The following is a 6,000-nucleotide window of genomic DNA, read 5'->3' as shown; positions in this document are numbered from 1 at the left end:
GTTACATCTGTATTTCGTGGATCTCTTTGCTAGTCTTATTTCTGTGGAATGTGAGAACAGGTATTCCGGATCCCTTTGAAGACTATAGGGCCAAAGGAAATATGCTCCGATAAGAAAGAGAGAGAAGCTTTCTGAGAAACTACTTTGTGTTCTGTGAAATCATCTCACAGAGTTACAGCTTTCCCCTCAAGAAGCCTTTCGCTAAGACAGTTCTTGTGGAATTGGCAAAGTGATATTTGGAAGCCCATAGAGGGCTATGGTGAAAAAGGAAATATCCTCAGATGAAAACAGGAAAGAAGCTTTCTGAGAAACTGCTTAGTGTTCTGTTAATTCATCTCACAGAGTTACATCCGTATTTCGTGGATCTCTTTGCTAGCCTTATTTCTGTGGAATCTGAGAACAGATATTACGGATCCCTTTGAAGACTATAGGGCCAAAGGAAATATCCTCCGATAACAAAGAGAAAGAAGGTTTCTGAGGAACTTCTTTGTGTTCTGTGAAATCATTTCACAGAGTTACAGTTTCCCCTCAAGAAGGCTTTCGCTAAGACAGTTCTTGTGGAATTGGCAAATTGATATTTGTAAGCCCATAGAGGGCTACGGTGAAAAAGGAAATATCCTCAGATGAAATCTGGAAAGAAGCTTTCTGAGAAACTGCTCTCTAATGTGTGACTTCCACTCACAGAGTTACATCTGTATTTCGTCGATCTCTTTGCTAGCCTTATTTCTGTGGAATCTGAGAACCAATATTTCGGATCCCCTTGAAGACTACAGGGCCAAAGGGAATATCCTCCGATAACAAAAAGAAAAGCTTCCTGAGAAACGTCTTTGTGGTCTGTGAGATCATCTCACAGCGTTACAGCTTTCCCCTCAAGAAGCCTTTCCCTAAGACAGTTCTTGTGGAATTGGCAAAGTGATATTTGGAAGCCCATAGAGGGCTACGGTGAAAAAGGAAATATCGTCAGATGAAATCTGGAAAGAAGTTTTCTGTGAAAGTGCCCTGTGATGTGTGTCTTCCACTCACAGAGTTACATCTGTATTTTGTGGATCTCTTTGCTAGCCTTATTTCTGTGGAATCTGAGAACAGATATTTCAGATCCCTTTGAAGATTATAGGGCCAAAGGAAATATCCTCCGATAACAAAGAGAAAGAAGCTCTCTGAGAAACTTCTTTGTGTTCTGTGAAATAATCGCGCAGAGTTTCAGCTTTGCCCTCAAGAAGACTTTCGCTAAGACAGTTCTTGTGGAATTGGCAAAGTGGTATTTGGAAGCCCATAGAGGGCTATGGTGAAAAAGGAAATATCCTCAGATGAAAACTGGAAAGAAGTTTTCTGAAAAACTGCTTAGTGTTCTGTTAATTCATTTCACAGAGTTACATCTGTATTTCGTGGATCTCTTTGCTAGCCTTATTTCTGTGGAATCTGAGAAGAGATATTTCGGATCCCTTTGAAGATTACAGGGACAAAGGAAATATCCTCCGATAAGAAAGAGAAAGAAGCTTTCTGAGAAACTTCTTTGTGTTCTGTGAAATCATCTCACAGAGTTACAGCTTTCACTTAAAGAAGCCTTTCGATAACACAGTTGTTGTGGAATTGGCAAAGTGATATTTGGAAGCCCATAGAGGGCTATGGTGAAAAAGGAAATATCCTCTGGATGAAATCTGGAAAGAAGCTTTCTGAGAAACTGCTTAGTTTTCTGCTAATTCTTCTCACAGAGTTACATCTGTATTTCGTGGATCTCTTTGCTAGCCTTATTTCTGTGGAATATTAGAAGAGATATTTCGGATACCCTTGAAAACTATAGGGCGAAAGGGAATATCCTCTGATAAAAAAGAGAAAAGCTTTCTGAGAAACTTCTTTGTGTTCTGTGAAATCATCTCACAGAGTTACAGCTTTCCCCTAAAGAAGCCTTTCCCTAAGACAGTTCTTGTGGAATTTGCAAAGTGATATTTGGAAGCCCATAGAGGGCTACGGTGAAAAAGGAAATATCCTCAGATGAAATCTGAAAAGAAGTTTTCTGAGAAAGTGCTCTGTGATGTGTTACTTCCACTCACAGAGTTACATCTGTATTTCGTGGATCTCTTTGCTAGCCTCCTTTCTGTGGAATCTGAGAACAGATATTTCGGATCCCTTTGACGATATTGGGCCAAAGGAAATAGCCTCCGATAACAAAGAGAAAGAAGCTCTCTGAGAAACTTTTTCGTATTTTGTGAAATCATCTCACAGAGTTACATCTTTCCTCTCAAGAAGCCTTTCGCTAAGGCAGTTCTTGAGGAATTGGCAAAGTGATATTTAGACGCCCATAGAGGGCTATGTTGAAAAAGGAAATATCCCCAGATGAAATCTGGTAGGAAGCTTTCTGAGAAAGTGCTTAGTGTTCTGTTAATTCATCTCAAAGATTTTCATCTGTATTTCGTGAATCTCTTTGCTAGCCTTATTTCTGTGGAATCTGAGAACAGATACTTCGGATCCCTTTGAAGACTATAGGGCCAAAGGAAATATCCACCGATAACAAAGAGAAAGAAGCTTTCTGAGAAAATTCTTTGTTCTGTGAAATCTTCTCACAGAGTTACCGCTTTCCCTTAAAGAAGCCTTTCGCTAAGACAGTTCTTGTGTAATTGGCAAAGTGATATTTGGAAGCCCTTAGAGGGCTATGGTGAAAAAGGAAATATCCTCAGATGAAATCTGGAAAGAAGCTTTCTGAGAAACTGCTTAGTGTTCTATTATTTCACCTCACAGAGTTACATCTGTATTTCGTCGAACTCTTTGGTAGCCTTATTTCTGTGGAATCTGAGAAAAGATATTTCGGATCCCTTTGAAGACTATAGGGCCAAAGGAAATGTCCACCGATAACAAAGAGAAAGAAGTTTTCTGAGAAACGTCTTTGTGTTCTATGAAATCATCTCATAGAGTTACAGCTTTCCCTTAAAGAAGCCTTTCACTAAGATAGTTCTTGTGAAATTGGCAAAGTGATATTTGGAAGCCCATAGAGGGCTATGGTGAAAAAGGAAATATCCTCTGATGAAATCTGGAAAGAAGCTTTCTGAGAAACTGCTTAGTGTTCTGTTATTTCTCCTCACAGAGTTACATCTGTATTTCGTGGATCTCTTTGCTCGCCTTATTTCTGTGGAATCTGAGATCAGATATTTCGGTTCCCTTTGAAGACTATAGAGCCAAAGGAAATATCCTCCGATAACAAAGAGAAAGAAGCTTTCTGAGAAACTTCTTTGTGTTCTGAGAAATCATCTCGCAGAGTTACAGCTTTCACCTCAAGAAGCCTTTCGCTAAGACAGTTCTTGTGGAATTGGCAAAGTGATATTTGGAAGCTCTTAGAGGGCTATGGTGAAAAAGGAAATATCCTCAGATGAAATCTGGAAAGAAGCTTTCTGAGAAACTGCTTAGTGTTCTGTTAATTCATCTCACAGAGTTAAATCTGTATTTCATGGATCTCTTTGCTAGCCTTATTTCTGTGGAATCTGAGAACAGATATTTCGGATCCCTTTGAAGACTATAGGACCAAAGGAAATATCCTCCGATAACAAAGAGAAAGAAGCTTTCTGAGAAACTTCTTTCTGTTCTGTGAAATCAACTCACAGAGTTACAGCTTTCCCCTCAAGAAGCCTTTCGCTAAGACAGTTCTTGTGGAACTGGCAAAGTGATATTTGGAAGCCCCTAGAGGGCAATGTTGAAAAAGGAAATATCCTCAGATGAAATATGGAAAGAAGCTTTCTGAGTAACTGCTTAGTGTTGTGCTAATTCATCTCAGAGAGTTACATCTGTATTTCGTGGATCTGTTTTCTAGCCCTATTTCTGTGGAATCTTAGAACAGATATTTCGGATCCCTTTGAAGGCTATAGGGCCAAAGGGAGTATCCTCCGATAACAAAGAGAAAGAGGCTTTCTGAGAAACTTCTTTGTGTTCTGTGAAATCAACTCACAGAGTTACAGCTTTCCCCTCATGAAGCCTTTCACTAAGACAGTTCTTGTGGAACTGGCCAAGTGATATTTGGATGCCCATAGAGGGCAATGGTGATATAGGAAATATCCTCCGATGAAATCTGGATAGAAGCTTTCTGAGAAACTGCTTAGTGTTCTTTTATTTCATTAAATAGAGTTACGTCTGTCTTTCGTGGATCTCTTTGCTAGCCTTATTTCTGTGGAATCTGAGAACAGATATTTCGGATCCCTTTGAAGACTATAGGGCCAAAGGAAATATGCTCCGATAACAAAGAGAAAGAAGCTTTCTGAGAAACTTCTTTGTGTTCTGTGAAATCATCTCACAGAGTTACAGCTTTATCCTCAAGAAGCCTTTCGCTAAGACAGTTCTTGTGGAACTGGTAAAGTGATATTTGGAAGGCCATAGAGGGCTATGGTGGAAAAGGAAATATCCTCAGATGAAATCTGGAAAGAAGCTTTGTGAGAAACTGCTCTGTGCTGTGTGACATCCACTCACAGAGTTACATCTGTATTTCGTGGATGTCTTTGCTAGCTTGATTTCTGTGGAATCTGAGAACCGATATTTCGGATCTCTTCGAACACTATAGGGCCAAAGGAAATATCCTCCGATAACAAAGAGAAAGAAGCTTCCTGAGAAACTTCTTTGTGTTCTGTGAAATCATCTCACAGAGTTACAGCTTTCCCCTCAAGAAGCCTTTCGCTAAGAGAGTTCTTGTGGAATTGGCAAAGTGATATTTGGAATCCCATAGAGGGCTATGGTGAAAAACGAAATATCCTCAGATGAAATCTGGAAAGAAGCTTTCTCAGAAATTGCTTAGTGTTCTGTTAATTCATCTCACAGAGTTTCATCTGTATTTCGTGGATCTCTTGGCTAGCCTTATTTCTGTGGAATCTGAGAACAGATATTTCGGATCCCTTTGAAGACAATAGGGTCAAAGGAAATATCCTCCGATAACAAAGAGAAAGAAGCTTTCTGAGAAAGTTCTTTGTGTTCTGTGAAATCATCTCACAGAGTTACAGCTTTCCCCTCAAGAAGCCTTTCGCTAACACAGTTCTTGTGGAATTGGCAAAGTGATATTTCGAAGCCCATACAGGGCTACGGTAAAAAAGGAAATATCCTCAGATGACACCTGGAAAGAAGCTTTGTGACACACTGCTTAGTGTTCTGTTAATTCATCTCACAGAGTTACATCGGTATTTCGTGGATCTCTATGCTAGCCTTATTTCTGTGGAATCTTAGAACAGATATTTCGGATCCCTTTGAAGACTATAGGGCCAAAGGAAGTATCCTCCGATAACAAAGAGAAAGAGGCTTTCTGAGAAACTTCTTTGTGTTCTGTGAAATCATCTCACAGAGTTACAGCTTTCCCCTCAAGAAGCCTTTCGCTAAGACAGTTCTTGTGGAATAGGCAAAGTGATATTTGGAAGCCCATAGAGGGCAACGGTGAAAACGGAAATATTCTCAGATGAAATCTGGAAAGAAGCTTGCTGAGAAACTGCTTAGTGTTCTGTCAATTCATCTCACAGAGCTACATCTGTATTTCGTGGACCTGTTTTCCAGCCTTTTTTCTGTGGAATATGAGAACAGATATTTCGGATCCTTTTGAAGACTATAGGACCAAAGCAAACAGCCTCCGATAACAAAGAGAAAGAAACTTTCTGAGAAACTACTTTGTGTTCTGTGAAATCATCTCACAGAGATACAGCTTTCTCCTCAAGAAGCAATTCGCTAACACAGTTCTTGTGGAATTGGCAAAGTGATATTTGGAAGCCCATAGAGGGCTTTGGTGAAAAAGGAAATATCCTCAGATGAAATCTGGAAAGAAGCTTTCAGAGAAACTGCTTAGTGTTCTCTTAATTCGTCTCACAGAGTTACATCTGTATTTCGTGAATCTCTTTGCTAGTCTTATTTCTGTGGAATCTGAGAACAGATATTTCGGATCCCTTTGAAGACAATAATGTTAAAGGAAATATCGTCCGATAACAAAGAGAAAGAAGCTTTTTGAGAAACTGCTCTGTGATGTGTGACTTCCACTTACAGAGTTAC

Source organism: Macaca fascicularis, chromosome 16, assembly GCF_037993035.2.
Source record: "Macaca fascicularis isolate 582-1 chromosome 16, T2T-MFA8v1.1".
In the NCBI taxonomy this organism is placed as follows: Eukaryota; Metazoa; Chordata; class Mammalia; order Primates; family Cercopithecidae; genus Macaca; species Macaca fascicularis.
The sequence above is the reverse complement of the archived record's forward strand: the minus strand, read 5'-3'. Positions refer to the sequence as shown.